This window comes from Nomascus leucogenys, chromosome 23 (genome assembly GCF_006542625.1).
Source record: "Nomascus leucogenys isolate Asia chromosome 23, Asia_NLE_v1, whole genome shotgun sequence".
Taxonomy (NCBI): domain Eukaryota; kingdom Metazoa; phylum Chordata; class Mammalia; order Primates; family Hylobatidae; genus Nomascus; species Nomascus leucogenys.
The window spans coordinates 32,109,393-32,127,520 of record NC_044403.1 but is presented as its reverse complement, the minus strand read 5'-3'; the positions used below and the strand labels follow the sequence as shown (position 1 = coordinate 32,127,520).

The window sequence follows — 18,128 nt, the reverse complement described above, 5'->3', positions numbered from 1 at the left end:
TGATATTGCTGTACGTCAGGCATGACTCCACGAAGCAGGTGTTAATACAGATGGTCCCCAGCTCTTGCACCATCGTAAGTGATACACTTTACAAACTGTGCTTCGAGTAGCCATACAACCACTCTCTCTTTCACTTTCAGTACATTATTCAATAAATTACACAAGATATTCAGTACTCTATTATAAAGTAGGCTTTCTGTTAGATGATTTTGCCCAGCAGTAGGCTAGTGTAAGTGGGCTGAGCATACTGAAGTTAAGCTAGGCTAAACTATGAAGTTCAGTAGGCTAAGTGTATTAAATGCATTTTGACTTATGATATTTTCGACTTACTATGGGTTTATCGGAATGTAGCTCTATCATAAGTTGAGAAGCAATAGTAGTCTCACATATATATTTATGTGTATATATATGTGTATATATTTATGTGTATATATATATATTTTTTGGCACGATCTTGGCTCACTGCAACCTCCACCTCCTGGATTCAAGTGATTCTCCTGTCTCAGCCTCCCAAGTAGCTGGGATGTAGTCCCATTCTACAAGTGAAGAAGTTGAGGCTCTAGGCCGGGCACAGTGGCTCACGCCTGTAATCCCAGCACTTTGGGAGGCCGAGGTGGGCGGATCACCTGAGATTGGGAGTTCGAGACCAGCCTGACTAACATGGAGAAACCTCATCTCCACTAAAAATACAAAATTAGCCGGACATGGTGGTGCGTGCCTGTAATCCCAGCTTCTCGGGGGGCTGAGGCAGGAGAATCGCTTGGACCCGGGAGGAGGAGGTTGCGGTGGGCCAAGATCGTGCCATTGCACTCTAGCCTGGGCAACAAGAGCAAAACTCCGTCTCAAAAAAAAAAAAAAAAAAAAAAGTTGAGGCTCAAATTGGTCAAATGCCCAAAGTCACCAGATACTAAGGGATGGCCCCAGTGTCTAAATCCCAAGCCTGCGTTTTTTCTCCTATATGCCAGTGGTTCCCCACATGTGCTCCTTGAAGTAGCAGCAGCAACATCATCTGAAAACTCACTAGAAATGAAAAATTTTAAAATTTTTGTAGAGATGGGGTCTCACCACGTTGGCCAGGCTAGTCTTGAACTCCTTAGTTCAAGCAATTCTCCCACATCAGCCTCCCAAAGTGTTGGGATTACAGGCATGAGCCACTGCACCAGGCCCCGAGATCACCCTTTTATTTTTATTTTTTTAAGACAGGGTCTCCCTCTGTCACCCTACGGAAGGAGACCATCCCTCACGTTGTCTTATGCCCATTTTCTGCCTCCAAAGAAAGAAGAAGTAAAAACTAAAAGGCAGAAATGAAATCCACAAGCAGACAGCCCGGCACCACACCCTGGGCCTGGTAGTTAAAGATCGACCCCTGACGTAATCAGTTATTTGTATAGAAAAGCACTGTGAGGGTCCCTGTCCTGTCCTGTTCCATTACCGGTGCATGCAGCCCCCGGTCACGTGCCCCCTGCTTACATTCAATCGATCACGACCCTCTCACGTGCACCCCCTTAGAGCTGTGAGCCCTTAAAAGGGACAGGAATTGCTCACTCGGGGAGCTCGGTTGTTGGAGACGTGAAACTTGCCGAAGCTCCTGGCCGAATTAAGCCCTTCTTTCTTCAACTCAGTGTCTCAGGGGTGTTGCCCATGTCTTGTCCTGTTACAACCCAGGCTGGAGTGCAGTGGTGCAATCATGGCTCACTGTAGCCTCAAACTCCTGGGCTCAAGTGATCCCCTTGCGATAGCCTCCTGGGTAGCTGGGACTACAAGTACATGCCACTACACTATATTTTTAAAACATTTTTTGTAGGAATGTGGTCTCGCTATGTTGCCCAGGCTGATTTTGAACTCCTGGCCTCAAGGGATCCTCTCATCTTGCACCCTCAAAGTGCTGGGATTACAGGCATGAACCACTGCACCCAGCTGAGAGCACCCATTTTTTAAGTATTAGAGCTGGCCTTTGAACCCAGCCAGGCTCTGGATTCTATGTCCTTAACTGCTACAGCCCTGGAAGCATAGGCTGTGTAAGTCCCTCAACGATGGGGACCAGTCTAAAATATCTATAGGTAGCATATCTAGATCATTCCAGAGAGGAGTGAATGGATCGAAACCGTCTTTCGAACCAGCAGCCAGAGGCCCCAGCAGCTCCTGTCTTCCCGGCCCAGTGCTGCCGGCTGCTGCTCCTCATGAGTCTGTAAGGGTCTAGTGCTTTTATTGCCAGATCCTTTTCATGTCCTCACTCAGAAGCACTTAGAGCCTCTCTTTTTTGCTGAACCTTAGATTTTGTGGTGGAGCCTCAATCCAGACAGGAAACCTAAACACGGGTAAGTGGAAAGGACTTTCAGAACAATTAATCATGAAGCAAAATATCAACATTCCACATAAGGGTGTATATGAATTTTGTATGTCCCCACTAGATTATACATTTCCAAAAGGTAAGAGTTATTTCCTCAGGATTTAAGGCAATTAGAATAAGAAGCAATGAGAGTTGAGCCTACAATCTCTGGCTATCGTCCAGGTGAGACCTCATGAAGTAGATCAGATCTGACAGTGAGATGGGAAAAAGGGAAGGTGGTGAATTTCCCACCCCACCCAGCCCTGCAGACAGCCTGCCAAGATTCCTGTTGAGTTCAGTGCAACAAACCTGTTTCCAGCTCCTAGCACGAGCTAGGCATCTAGGATACAACGAAGATCCCTGCCTTCCCAAAGCCCCTGCGAAAGAAAACTAGAATCTTGGGACCCCCAAATTCACTATGCCGAAGAGAAAGTTAAGCTTGGACGTGGAGTCACACAAAACAAAACAAAACAAAACAAAACAACTGCCTTCCTTGTGTTCCAAACGGCAGTCATTTCACATGCTTACTTTACCTTACTTAAAATGCGGATTCACTGAGCCCAGGACAAATCCATAATTGATCCGCCCCCCACTCCCTCTTGTCACATGTAAAATGTAGATTCATTGAGTACTATCAGAGCCTCACAAGAATGTACCCGCAGCCTCACTGCCTACCCAACCTCCTTTAAAAAATCTTCCCCTCTTGCTTTGCTCTTTCCCTTCAAATATTGAAATTCCCAAAATCCTCCTTGGAAAAAGCATAGGTCGCAGATCCTACGGTGTTTCTTTTTTCTGAGTTCACCCTCAACCTTGGCAAAATAAATCTCTCTTCAATGGAGATCTGCCTCAGTCACGTTTCGGTTTACATTCTATTCTCCTAATCCCCTAAAATGACGAAGCTTAGCAGAGAATAAGTGTATAAAGGGGGAAGCCAGGAGATAGAGAACTTATCCATCCCTCCCCAGTGGAAAAGCTTCATGGGAACAAGGGGGCGCGCCTCGCCTGGCATGCTGAATGAATGAAGGAGTGAATAAATGATGCATTTGTCAGCAGTGTGCGGTGGCTCACACCTGTAATCCCAGCACTTTGGGAGGCCGAAGCGGGTAGATCACTTCACTTGAGGTCAGGAGTTTGAGACAAGCCTGGGCAAAATGGTGAAACCCCATCTCTACTAAAAATACAAAAATTAGCCAGATGTGGTGGTGGGTGCCTATAATTCCAGCTACTCAGGAGGCTGAGGCAGGAGAATCACTTGAACCCGGGAGGCAAATGTTGCAGGGAGACAAGATCACGCCACTGCACTCCAGCCTGCATGACAGAGAGAGACCCTGTCTCAAAAAAAAAAAGATCCATTTGTCATTCACTGTATTCATTCAGAAGAGACTTCAAAGGCAGGACCAGGGGGAGCTGAACTCCATGAACCTCTTCAGTGGCACCTTCTGGGGGTGCCCGCCAATGGCTGTAGCACACAAACACCTCGACTGCGCTGCTGACTCCCCTCCGTATGCCACGGCAGCCACAATCTGTTTTCTGTGTGTGTGTCTGTGTGTGTGTCTGTGTGTGCAGAGTGTCTGTGTGAATGTGTGTGTGTGCATGTGTCTGTGTGTCTGTGTCTGTCTGTGTGTGTGTGCCTGTGTGTATTCATGTTTGTGTGTATGTGTGTGTCCATGTCTCTGTGCGTGTGTCTGTGTGAATGTGTGTGTGCATGTCTTGTGTATGTGTCTCTGTGCCTCTGTGTGTGTGTGCGTGTGTCTCTGTGCCTCTGTGTGTGTGTGCGTGTGTCTCTGTGCCTCTGTGTGTGTGTGCGTGTGTCTCTGTGTGTGTACGTGTGTCTGTGTGTGTGTGTCTGTCTCTGTGTGTGTGTGTGTGTCTATTGTCCCTGAGCTCAGCAGTATCCTGGGTCCTGGCCATAGACCCATAGATGAGACAGGCTACAGACAAGGCAGGGTTACTGGTGCACTATCTGGAGGGAGCTCCGGGGGCCCAGGAGGTCCAGATAGAGAAGTCCCTGAGCGCTGAGTCCGGGGATCAAAGCCCGTCCTGATTGGTGGGCCAGCCTGAATCAGCTGCACCTGCCAGCTTCAGCCAATCCAAGGAGGCCTGGGCCTGGAACCAGCCTGCCTGGATTGCCCTGGCCGTAGGACTCATGCCTTTTCCCTGCCAGCAAAGCAGGTCCAGCTTGGGTCCTCACACCGGGGCTCTCCTGTCCTCCCTCAGGATTCGAATGTGGCCAGTCGCACATTCTCCCAGCGCCGACACCTGCACCTGAGCAGCAGCTCTGTGAAGTGGGCCAGGGTCTGGTCTGGGGAGAAGGTAAGCGGGGGAGGGCCGGCAAGCGGGTGCAGGGATCCAATTGTGCTGCTGACCGTCCAGCTCACGCAGCTTCGGTGCTTCCCAGCTCACTCGTCTGTAAAAAGAGGAGATGCCCCCTCCTCCTCCTGGTGAGAAGCTAGTATCTGGTGAAATAGGAGAGCTGCTGCCAAACTCAGCAAAACCCTCAGCAAAAGTCAATGTAAGTCCCAGGCGATGTCTCACTCAGCCCCAAGGTGTCCTGAGAACCAGATTCTCCCTGGACTCTGAACACACAAACAGCCCAGCCCCAGAGGGATTCCAATCCACAGCCTCTCCCTAGCTCCCTGCACTGACCCCATGCGCGGCCAGGCTCCCTGTGCATCCCCCTTCACTTCTCACAGAGGCCCTGTGAGGGGAAACAGGCTCCAGAGAGGACGGAACCTACCCAAGGTCACACGGCTGGGAGATCAGAGGCAAGACTTGAACCTGGGTCTGTCCTCACCACTGTGTTCCTCCTCCCGCAGGTCTTAGGCCAGGGCCCTGGGGAAACCTTTCCTTCAGTGCCTAACACAGAATTTGGCTGTGAGCGTGTGCTCAGGAGTGAATGAATGAATGGACGCAGGCAGGCATGCTAGTCCTGCCCTTAGCACTGGCCCAGATTCAGGCTAGAAGTACCCTTTCCACAGCTCAGGGCGATGCCCCAGGGCAGCCAGGCAAGTGTCAGGTCCCTGCTGTGCCCTCACCCTCTTTCTAAAAATACCAACGAGCGAGAGACCTCCAAGGCCACCAAACAGATATCCAGTTGTTCTCTGGGGTCAGTCCTTCACAGCACGAGGCTGCCACCTGGCACCTGCTGCCTCTGGGCCTCCTGCCTGACTGCTGACCCCTGTCATCGCCGTGACTGTTCACTGCAAGGCAAAGTCCAATTTGGCAGAGGTGGGGACTCCTGAGCAGCCAGCACAGCTTGGCCCAGCCTCGCCCATGCTGAACTGTGGGATGCCAGGACAGCTTGGGGGTCTCCAGCCCTCAGCCCAATCAAAGCAAACCCTTCTTTTTTGCTGGGGCTCCATTTCCACAACCATGAAATGGAGGCGGTCAACCCCTGCAAAGCCTCGGAGTGTGAGTGGCAGCCTGGCTTGGGGACGTGGACACTTAGAGCCAGGACAATGGAGTGGAGACCTGGGCCTGCCCCTTCATAGCTGCATGGCTTGAGAGCTCTCTCAGTCACCTACTAAAAATGGGGATTGTAAGATTACAGAACAGTGATGGTATTAACCTACTTTTAAAGATCTATATTTGTATACTGAGATCAATCTGATAGGATGCAGACTAAAATTATCATCCTGAGGCAATAGGATATCAGATATTATTTTCTTTTTTTGCTTTATCTGTATTTTCTAATTTTTCTTCAATGAACATTTGGAGTAAAAAAAAAACCCAAAATGTTAAAGCAACAACCCGATAATTAGTACTTAAGTATTTGTCTTGACTTACAGAACAGTTTGAGAATCATGTTTATGAAAGTGGTTTACAAACTGTAAAGTTCTTTGCAAATGTAAATAGTTCTTACACTTTTCTCCAAGGGCGTTTTGGAACTACATGGATGGGGAGAGAATCGTTTCCTGGCCAGATGCGCTGCTCACACCTTTAATCCCAGCACTTAGGGAGGCTGAGGCGGGCAAATCACTTGAGCCCAGAAGTTCCAGACCAGCCTGGGAAATATAGCAAGACCCTGTCTCCACAAAAAACATTTTTTGGCTGGACACGGTGGCTCATGCCTGTAATCCCAGCAATATAGGAGGCTGAGGTGGGCTGATCACCTGAAGTCAGGAGTTTGAGACCAGCCTGGCCAACATAGTGAAACCCCATCTCTACTAAAAATAAAAAAATTAGCCGAGCATGGTGGCACCTGCCTGTAATCCCAGCACGTTGGGAGGCAGAGGCAGGTGGATCATCTGAGATGAGGAGTTTGAGATCAGCCTGGCCAACATGGTGAAACCCCGTATCTACTAAAAATACAAAATTTAGCTGGGTGTGGCGGCACGTGCCTGTAATCCCAGCTACTCAGGAGGCTGAGGCAGGAGAATCACTTGAACCTGCGAGGTGGAGGTTGCAACGAGCCGAGATTGCGCCACTGCCCTTCAGACTGGGGGATGGAGCGAGACGTCTCTCAAAACAAAAACAAAAACAAAAATTTAATTAAAAATAAAAGCAGGCCAGGGGCACGCTCACACCTGTAATCCCAGCACTTTGGGAGGCAGAGGCAGGTGGATCAGGAGTTCGAGACCAGCCTGGCCAATATGGTGAAACCCCATCTCTACTAAAAATAAAAAAAAATTAGCTGGGCTTGGTGGCGGGCCCCTGTAGTCCCACCTACTTGGGAGACTGAGACAGGAGAATCGCTTGAACCGGGTAGGCAGAGGTTGAAGTGAGTTGAGATCGCGCCACTGCACTCCAGCCTGGGAGACAGCGAGACTCCGTTTCAATAAACACATAAATAAAAGCAAATCCTTCTCTTTGCTAAGGCTACGTTTCCACCGCCCTGAAATGGAGGCTGTCTCTGCAGTGACCTTCACCTGCAGGAACCTGCTCACACAAACCACTGCCGCCAGTGGTTCTCTCCCTGCCATTCACTGGGCTCTGGTGGTGTTTGTTCTGGGCTCTGGGGCTCTGGGCTTCCCTGCTGCAAGCTTTTAACCCTTAGCGTGAGCAGATGGTACAACTGCCCATGCCAAGAGGGGTCCATACCAACTTCCGGAGTATACAAGGCCAAAGGGAAAGATTAGGTTTGCCGGGGGCAATCCCACACCAGGAAGCCCCATGACTCAACAGCGTCACCCAGGATTTCAGTGTCAGTTCTACCCTCATCAGGCAGGCAACGGTTGGAGGAAGGGAATGGTTGGAGATGTGAAGCCTGGGCTCAGCACAGGCACGGCCACACTGTGTTGCACCCTGGCCTGCTCTGCGGATGAGTCAGCAGCATTGATTAAGCACCCACTGTGTGCAATGTCCTGAACTCTGTGCTGAGATGATAGCTCTGTTTGCTTTCCAGCTGATCAGCAAATATTTATTGAGCATCTGTCTATGTGGGGCAAGTCAGAGTACAGAGGGCATGGCTCAGAGAGGAATAGCTCAGACGGAGTTTGTGATTAATTACAGGAATGGGTGCCAAGTGAGAGATACAAAGGGTGGAAGAGCAGGAGCGCCTCCATCCAGGGGCGTGGAGGAGGCTCTGTGGATCTCAGGGCCATCTCAGCTGGCTCCAGACAGACAAGAAGACTCCTTCAGTGTTCTGGTAATCACAGAAGCCCTGCCTTGGGAACCAGAACCTTAATAGAGGAGACTGGTAAAAGGTTTCCAAATGAGCGTTAATGTAACCCACAGTAATTTGCATGGCCCAGTAAAAATGAACATATGGGGCCCCTCGTTCAAATTGATTAAGAGTAAGCCTCAGGAATCCTAAAACAGGAAAAAAAAAAAAAAGATTCAGAATTTCAAGATGGCAAAAGCAGAGAATTAGACCAAACGCAGGACCCTTCTCAGCACGGGGCGCTCCTGAACAAGCCCTAGGAAGCCAGCCCAGCCTACCTGGAGGAGCAGGAGATAAGAATTTGGGATTTCTGGTTACCAAGAGGATCACAGGCCTTGGGAAAGCAAGTGACTGCTTCATTATTTCCATCCTGGGTCAAGGTCGGCCTCCAGAAGGTGAGATGGCCCAGCCGGATCTGGCTCTGTCCTTAGCCTTCCCTCTGGTGGCCTGCCGCTCTCAGATGACGGCGTCAACAAGGCCAGAGGCCGCTGGCTCTTCCCTCAAAAGCCAGGACCAGGGAGCAGCGCAAAATGCAAACGCCAAGGCCTTCGCTGGTGGAAGGGGTGGGAGCTGCTTCTCCCCGGGCAGCGCGCTCCCACTCAAAGGCATCCAACCTCAAAGTGCATAAGCTCCCATCCGCCCACAGGGCATGCGTTTCAGCCCTATGTCCAACCATCCCGTCTTATCAATCAGGACACAGAACCATCGGGGCAAGGGACCTCTCCAAGGCAACAGAACTGGGCAGTGCTGAAACTGGGACAAAGGCTTCTGTGACTCCCACCACGTCCTTTCCCCAACAGCCAGGTGCCTTTCTGTGCCCTCTGACTGGATCGAAGGGACCCAGGTGTGGGGATCCCTCTGTAGTGACCTTCCCCTTCGGGGACCTGCTCGCACGAGAATCACTGCCGCCCACAGGGGACGCCATTCACCGGGCTCTGGTGTTGCGGAACGGAGTTGAAGTTTGGATGGAGGAGCTCACTGTCCCCTCTGCAGACCTTTAACCCTTAGTGTGAGCAGATGGTAGAACCCCTGCCCGTGCCAAGAGGGGTTCACACCAACACCTGGGATAGACAAGGCCAAAGGGAAAGTGCAGTTTCTCTTCTCGCTACTAAACACCTGTGGGAGGAGGAGGCTCAGCCCTTCCTGTGGGTTGAACCCTGCCAGGGTTCAACAGTATTGGACTAGAGTCCTGATCTGGGCCAACGAAAAGACTAGGGGACCAGGAGGCAAGAGTCAGCTCACCAGGACGGGCTGCGAACGGGGAGGTCTGCATCCAGGGTGAAGCTGCCTTCCACAGGAAGCAGGCAGCCCTGGGAATGCAGACAGGCTGAACCCACAGCACAGCCCCCATGGCAGGAGCAACTCCCGGTCAAGCGGCGGCAGGAAGTGCCCCAAAGGTGTCCACTGTTTATCGTGCAGGACAGAATGTCTGCACATGCGCCGTCTTGCAGCATTTGCACAGCTGCCTAAGGACAGAAGCTGAGGCTGCATTGTAAGGACACGCAAAGGGAACCCGGGAGGAATGAAGTCCTTTTCTTAGGGCTCTTCAGGCTCTCTGACCAGTGAAGTTCTAGAGCTGGGAGGGGAGCTGGGCCTTCCTAGTCTTGGTCTGATGCCTGTGGTCTGGCCTCTGGCCACTCTCCACCTCGCCCTGCCCAGCACTGAGCCATTCTTCCCTGCCCCGGGGCCTCTGTGCGGGTTGGGGGCCAGGGTGGCCAGGGATCCCGCACATCACAGGCAGGTCACCAGGATTTGTAGAGCAGATTCAACACCCCATCCCCCGTGTTTGAAAAGCCCTCTGGGCCCTTCCTCGCCATCCACGCAGGAAGCTCTTCCTTCCATCAGCTAGTTATTTCCACCACAGGGCCTTGGTGACACCGCCCACCTGCCCACTATCTGTTCTCTCACTGGACGGGGAACTCCTTCAGGGCAGGAGCCGTAGTATGAGCCTGGCACTTACTGACAACTGGTAGCTGTTTTTTTTGAGACAGAGTCTTGCTGTCGCCCAGGCTGGAGTGCAGTGGCGCGATCTCGGCTCACTGCAGGCTCCGCCCTCCGGGGTTCACACCATTCTCCTGCCTCAGCCTCCCGAGTAGCTGGGACTATAGGCGCCTGCCAACACGCCCGGCTAATTTTTTTTTGTATTTTTAGTAGAGACGGGGTTTCACTGTGTTAGCCAGGATGGTCTCGATCTCCTGACCTCATGATCCGCTCGCCTCGGCCTCCCAAAGTGCTGGGATTACAGGCGTGAGCCACCGCGCCCGGCCAACTGGTAGCCGTTTTATCCATGAAGGGAGGGGACGACCCACGCAGACCTACACTTTAGACATGAAGCGACAGCCAACATAGTCCCCCGCCAGGGTGTCATCCTTCCACGATGTAAACACAGACAGGTTTCCCCTTGAAAAAAATTCCCACCATGTGAAAAGCCAAATCAATTTACAAGACAGCAAAACGGCGGAGGGAAGGGATGGAAGGGTTGGAAGGGACGGAAGGGATGGAAGGGATGGAAGGGTTGGAAGGGATGGAAGGGATGGAAGGGATAGAAGGGATGGAAGGGATGGAAGGGTTGGAAGGGATGGAAGGGATGGAAGGGACGGAAGGGAGGAGCCGTCTTGCAAATGGACTCCCGCAGACTCCTTCACAGAGTCCACTGTGTGAATCGCTTTCTAACCTTAGAATGAGGAAAACCTTTATAACCATGACATCAAATCCGGAAGCCATAAAGGATCAATACATCTGACTGCATAAAATTAAAATTATTTGAATGCAAAATAATAATAGCATATACCCTTATAGTGCTCATTTCACGTCAAACCCTGCACAGAACACTTTGTATATCTGAAGTTGTGTCATTCTCATAACAATCCCTGGGATAAGTACTGTCCTTATCTGAGGGACTCTGAGGATAAGTAACTAAACTATGGTCATTCAGCTAGTAAGCTACAGACAAAACCAAGTAGCCTGCCTTCAGAGTGTGTGCTCCAGCCATTTCCTCAACCACCACACACCACACAAAATCAGGAGACAAAGAAAAACGAGGGGAACACTGCTGCACAGAGCACAAAGGACTGATTATCCTGAAGTCTGTGGAGGCCTTAGAAATGAGCCAACAGAAAAAATGAGCAAGCCCCTGAAGAGACATCACAAATGTGTATAATAGATACGATAGCCTACATGATTGGTGAAGATTTAAGAGACTGATGATACTCAGTGTTGGTGAAGACACGGCTAAGCAAGCACTTCCACATCCTTGGTAGAAGTGTAAATTACTACCAAATGTACCAGAATTGTTACAGTCATTTTTTTGGAGGACAATTTGACAATTATCTATTAAAATTTAAAATAGTCTTACCTAGTAAGTCCACTTCTAGGAGTCTCCCACAGAATATGTCTCCTGCAGAAAATGCTCCCCAAAGCTCAAAAAGACAAGCTATTCAATGCATCATTATTGAGAATGTCAAAAACTGAGAGTAAGCCTAATTGTAATCAATGGTGTGTGGGCTAAATAAACTGGCCCACAACCACACAATTAAATACCACATATGTCTTTGAAAGGGAGAGGTGTTCTTGTTCAATCAGTAAAAAACAATGGACAAAATGAAACAAAACAAAAAGAATGAGGTAGATCCCTATGTGTAGATACAGAAGATATCTAAAATGTATTTAAGGGGGAGCAAGTCAGTAAGAACATGATATGATTCTATATTGGTAAAAATGAAACAAAATATTCAGAGGATCTACCTTATATTTCTATGTATTAGCATAAGCATACAAAACAGATATGGGAGGAATTTACATCACACCAAGGACTTTCCCTTTCTTTCTAAGTTATGTATTTTCCCAATTGTAGGTTGTTTTCTCATGGGAGTTTGGTTTCAGTAAAAACCAGGAAACCTGCTAGACAAACTCTAAAAGGGCTGTAACACTTCCACTTCTCATTTTTCACAACGAAGACATCATCCTTTTATAATCAGTAAGAATATAACAATGATGAAATTAAATATGCGATAAATAGCAAAAAACACCCTTCCCTGTTTCTTTCTTTCTTCTACAAGCATGTGCTGGGTGTGCCTCCTGAGTCCTCGGCACTGATGTCTCAGGTTGGACATGCAGAGACGGATCCATACGGCTCCTGCTCTCAAGAAACTTTTGGAATGGGGCAGACAGATGGTAAATTTGGGGGAGATTGTCTCCCGGACTCAGTTTTCCTCCGTGGGGTGAGGCAGATGGGCTGCTGTGGCGGCCGTCTCAGAGAGGACGAGATCTCCCTGTCAGGACCCAAGGGGTCCTAGGGTACGGGTAGAAGGCAGAGGTGGCGCGGTGTGGGGCGGCCGATCAGGGAGGGGCTGATGAGGTGCTTAGGCTTTGTCCTGAGGGCAGCAGGGAGCAGCAGGAAGGTTATCCTCAGCTAGTGGCATCCTTAGAGCAGCATTTTATTTTTCATTTTTGTTATTTTTTGTAGAGACGGTGTCTTGCTATTTTGCACAGGCTGGTCTGGAACTCCTGGTCTCAAACAAGTGGTCCTCCTGCGTCAGCCTCGCCATGTGCTGCAGCAGCATTTTAGCAGGAACATGATGGAGGCGGCTCAAAGGATGGGCTGCAGCGGAGAGCCATGCGCGCGGAGCCCTGCTGGAGTCTGCAGCACAGCACTGGCAGTGGGTACAAAAATGGGACTGCCCCAAGACAGGGCGAGGAAACAGAACTGGCAGGACTGGGTGAGCGATTGGAGGCTGAGGGTGGGGAAAGGGAGGGGTGGAGGGCGACAGCCTGTGCCTCTGGCTGGGTGGCAACTTCGTGCCTTCATGGTCTAAAAGTGCACCCTCAGCATTGCAGCCCCGGTAGGACTCAGCTGGTGAACAACTTTCCAGGAACGTGGCTCTTGTGTAAAAGGGGCACCTTCGGTAATGTGCACAGACGCCGTCGCCTGGTGGGATGACAGCAGAGTCTGCCCAGCCACTGCCCAGGGCGCTTGGAAGCCTATCAAGGGCATAGTCCTTTGTGGCTGATGCTTACAGCTGATCAGAACCCAGGACACTGGCACTTACTATCAAGGTTACAGGGAGGTGGCAGAGAAAAGAAGTTCAGCGAGAGTGGTGCCTCTTTTCAAAATGGTGTGACAGTCCCTAGGTTCCCTGGCTCCTGTTTCTGGATTCAGTGTTGTGAGGGCCTCTCACCTTCATGTGGTTTGTGTGAACCAACCATCAGGGCAGTTTAGGTATTGCAGGGTGTTGGGGCCCCAGTCCTTAGCAGGGTTCAAGCAGCGGGTGCCATGCCTAGATCTTACAATTCCCGGCAGCATCTCCCCTCACCTCCTGCTTGCTGACAGCACGTAGCTGGGCAGAAATAGCCCTGCCACTCATGCCCAGCTGCACACCCCTCAACAGCCTGGGGCTGTGCGCTCTCCTGATGCAAGGTCCTTTCTCCTAGTCATGACTGCTAAGACCTGCTGCCCAGGACTGACTGCTGACTCATCTACTACGTTGGTCAGAGGGTTGGGGGCAATTCTGATCGCAGAAGCCCTCTGGATGGGCAGTGCTAGCGGAGTTCCATAGAGCTGGCCTTATGGGCGGTGCTAGCAGAGTTCCATAGAGCTGGTCTTAAAAGCAGGGGCCTTTTGGCTGAGCTCCGAGTCCCTGGAGGGACAGTGTCTGCTGTGAACAGATGTCACAGAGGGAGCAGTGTGGTGTCACCAGTCTGGCTTCTCTCCCCAGGTCCCTTGGGCACATCTTATCTCATCGTGCAGCTGGGCTGGGGTGCTCCAGGCTTTGTGGGAGCTGGCCGCGAGGGCCAAGGGTGTTTCTTCAGAGATATTTCTCAGGTTCTGGCCTCACTGGAACAGGAAAGCCTCTGAAAGAGTGAAGTGGCCGGCGGCAGGTGTGGTGCGTGACTTAACTAGTCAATTTTGAGCAAACAGAGGGCCCCAGGCATTTTTCCCAGGTCACCCCCTTGCCCCTCCTGCTCTGCTCATCCTTCCAACTGTTCCTTTAGCCTGAAGGCCTGGAGCCCCAGCCACCGGGCTGCAGCCAAACGCACATCTTGTTTGCATTCTTGGTGAGCTTTCCATTAATCTGTGACATGAAAAATGGGAACTTTCAAGTCAGAATGGGGTCAAGTCTGGCTTTACTACCTGCTAGCTAGGTGACCTTGGACAAGTTATGTTGTCTGAGCCATAGTGTCCCCAAGTGCAAAATGGGGTAAATGATAGTCCCTACCTCACTGGGTTGCTGTGACAACAGTAGGACACACTACATATAAAATAGTTCGGTGCTGCTAGATAACATGACGGAGTTATCATTGCCGGAGGGATTCAGAGTGGACTCGTCATGGTACATTCTTGTGAATATCCAACAAAAAGGTGTTGAACAAATGGAGAACAATATTAGACACAGATTATGAAGAAACAGAATAACTAGCTTCTCTGGCCAGGCGCGGTGGCTCACTCCTGTAATCCCAGCACTTTGGGAAGTTGAGGCTGGCGGATCACTTGAGATTAGGAGTTCAAGACCAGCCTGGCCAACGTGGTGAAACCCCGTCTCTACTGAAAATACAAAATTAGCCGGGCGTGGTGGCGCATGCTGGTAATCCCAGCTACTTGGGAGGCTGAGGCAGGAGAATTGCTTGAACCCAGGAAGTGGAGGTTGCAGTGAGCCGAGATTGTGCCATTGCCCTCCAGCCTGGGGACCAACAGAAAAACTCCATCTCAAAATAAAAAAAAAATTCAGTTACAGATTATTTGGTTAGTTGTAAGAACCAGAACATACTAAGGAATGTAGTCCAAGTCCCAGCTCTGTTCAGGGATAAAAACTGTCTTTATAAAAATTAGTGAAAATAAGCCAACTGAAATTCATCTCGGAAAAGTTATGAAAAGAACAGTAAAACACACCTTAGGAAAACAGCAAGGAAGAACAAAATTAAGATAATTACAGAAATTTGTGAGTTACAAGGATATCAGTAGATTGAGTAAATGAAACTATAGAATGGATTTTTTTAAAGAAAAGGAAAATAAATCCTCTTCCTAAAAATGCAATCAAGAAAAAAACAGGGAAAAAAATGAATAGACAAAAGTAGAGTGGATACATATGTTATAAATATAGTAGGAAAGAAGATTTTTTAATGGAAAAAATCCAGAAATCTATGTTAAATATAGGACCCATTCTCAATTTATTAGGTTCACTGCAATACTAACTTGGTGTAATGACTACATTGTTCATTTGGTAAAATATTAAGGCACAGTTACTAACAACTCTTAAGGGAAGAAAAGAATAAGAAGGTAAGAATTCCCTGCAATACGTCAACATTTACTACTCAGTCAACTCTGAAACAGATCTGAAAACCTAGTGAGTGTTAGAGAAGCGTCACAGGCAGGGCGCAGTGGTTCATGCCTGTGATGAAGCTCCCAGCGTCATCAGAAATTTGTGAGTTACAAGGATGAAGCTCCCATCTTCATCACAGCTTCCCAGCACTGTGGGAAACTGAGGTAGGAGGATCACTTAAGCCCAGGAGTTTGAGACTAACCCGGGCAACAGGGCAAAACCCTGTCTCTACAAAAAATAAAATTAGCCAGGCGTGGTGGTGCAGGCCTGTAGTTCCAGCTACTCAAGAGGCTGAGGTGGGAGGAGCACTAGAGCCCAGGAGGTTGAGGCTGCAGTGAACCGTGAGTGTGCCACTGCCTCCAGCCTGGATGACAGAGTGAGACCCTGTCTCAAAAAGGAGGAGGAGGAGGAGCAGAAGGAGGAGGAAGGAGAGGATGAGGAGAAGGAGGAAGAGGAGGAGGAAGTGGAAGAATAAGAGGAAGAAAGAAAAGAAAAGAAAAAGAAAGAAAAGAAGCAGCAGCAGCAACAGCAACAGCAGTGGCATCTCAAACTTATCAGGGAAGGGGGAAAATTATTTATCAAATAAATTACAAATAGCTTAAATAAAAGTAAAAAAGAAACAATAGAGGGAAACCTCCTCAACTTGATAACGAATGTCTACAAAAGACCTGTAGCTAACATCACACTTAATAGTGAAAAACTAAGAGCTTTTCCATGAAGACAGGGAACAAGGCAAGACATCCTCTCTCACCACTCCCTTTCAACATCATACTGGAACTCCAGGCTAATGCAATAAGGTGAGAAAAAAAATGTATACAGGTTGGGAAGAAAGAAACAAAACTGTCTTTGTTCACAGATGACAAGATTGTCTATGTAGAAAATCGAAAATAATAAAGTAAGTCTAAAATAATAAAGAAAATACCTGGAACTAATAAGCAATTATTACAAGGTTGCAGGATACAAGGTTAATATACAAAAGTCCATTGTTTTCCTATATATCATCAATGAATAAGTGGAATCTGAAATTAAATACACAATGCCATTACATTAGTGCTCAAAAAATCAACTACTCATGTACTTCATAAATATGTACAGATATTATGTATCAATAAAAATGAACTACTGACATATAAATCTACCAAAATATTTACAAGATCTATATGAGGAAAACTACAAAACTCTGATGAAAGAACTGGGCTGGGTGCTGTGGCTCATGACTGTAATTCCAACACTTTGGGAGGCCAAGGTAGGTGAATCACTTGAGTCCAGGAGTTCACAACCACCCTGGGCAACATAGCAAGATCCCATCTCAATTTTTTTTAAAAAAATAAAAACAAAACAAAAAAAAGGAAGAAAAAGAAAGAAAACAACTGAATAAATAGAGAGATATTCCATGTTCATGAATAGAAAGACTCAATATTGTCAAGACATCAGTTCTTCCTAACTTGATCTATAGACTCAATGCAATCCCTATCAAAATCCCAGCAAGTTATTTTGTAGATATCAACAAACCGATTCTAAAGTTTACATAGAGAGGCAGAAGATGCAGAATAGCCAACTCAATATTAAAAGAAAAAACTAAAGCCAGAGGACTGACAGCAGCCGACTTCAAGACTTACTTAATACAAAGCTACAGTAATCAACACAGTGTGATATTATCAAAAGGGGAAACAAATAGATCAATGGAACAGAATATAGAGTCCAGAAATAGACCCACATAGAGTCAACTGATCTTTGACAAAGGAGCACAGATAATACGATGTAGCAAAGATACTCTTTTCAACTAATTGTACTGTAATAACTGGACATCCACATGCAAAAAGAAAAAAAAGAATCTAGACACAGACCTACACGCTTTGCAAAAGTTAACTCAAAATGGATCATAGACCTGCATGTAAAACACAAAACTATAAAACTCCTGGACAGCAACATAGGAGAAAATCTAGATGACGTAACGTAACATAGGATAGGATGATGCAGGATTTCCATCCTAGGTTATTGTTGTGTCATAACAATATGACTTTTTATATACAACACTAAATGCAAGATTCATGAAAGAAATAATTGATAAACTGGACTTTATTAAATTAAGAGCCTCTGCTCTGTAAAAGACAATGTGAAGAGAATCAGAAGGTAAGACACAGACTGGGAGTAAATATTTGCAAAAAATACTGGCCAGGCCCGGTGGCTCACGCCTGTAATCCCAGCACTTTGGGAAGCCAAGGCGGGTGGATCACCTGAGGTTGGAAGTTCGAGACCAGTCTGGCCAACTAAAAATACAAAATTAGCCGGGCGTGTTGGTGCATGCCTGTAATCCCAGCTACTCAGGAGGCTGAGGCAGGAGAATGGCTTGAACCCGGGAGGTGGAGGTTGCAGTGAGCCGAGATCATGCCATTGCACTCCAGCCTGGGCAACAAGAGTTAAACTCCATCTCAGGGGAAAATAAAACAAAAAAACAAAAAACAAAAAAAACTTCTGATAAAAGACAGTTATCTAAAATATGTAAATTCTTAAACTTTTAAAATTCAACAATCAGAATATGAACCTGATTTGAAAAAATGGGCCAAAGACCTTTTCACAGACACCTCATCAATGAAGACATAAAATGGCAAGTAAGTATATAAAAAGATGTCCACATGATATGTCATCAGGAAAGTGCATATTAAAACAACAATTTGATGAGGATGGCCAAAAGCCAGAACACTGACAATACCAAATGCTGACAAGGATGTGGAACAACATCCTTGTTCATTGCTGGTGGGAATGCAAAATGGTACAGCCACTTTGGAACACAGTTTGGCAATTTCTTTCAAAATTCAACATATTCTTCCATACGATCCAGCAACCACGCTCCTTGGGATTTTCCCAAATGAACTGAAAA

The 18,128-nt window shown here is 48.0% G+C and overlaps 1 protein-coding gene and 1 non-coding gene across 3 annotated transcripts in view; both read right to left on the bottom strand.

The window, feature by feature from the left end:
* NINJ2 (ninjurin 2) overlaps nucleotides 1–18,128 on the bottom strand; it is a 95,195-nt gene that overhangs the window by 12,381 nt on the left and 64,686 nt on the right. The gene's annotated exons all lie outside the window — the stretch shown is intronic.
* On the bottom strand, nucleotides 11,803–11,862 carry LOC115832968. Its single transcript, XR_004028379.1, has one exon. It is a non-coding gene; the product is annotated as a U7 small nuclear RNA (small nuclear RNA).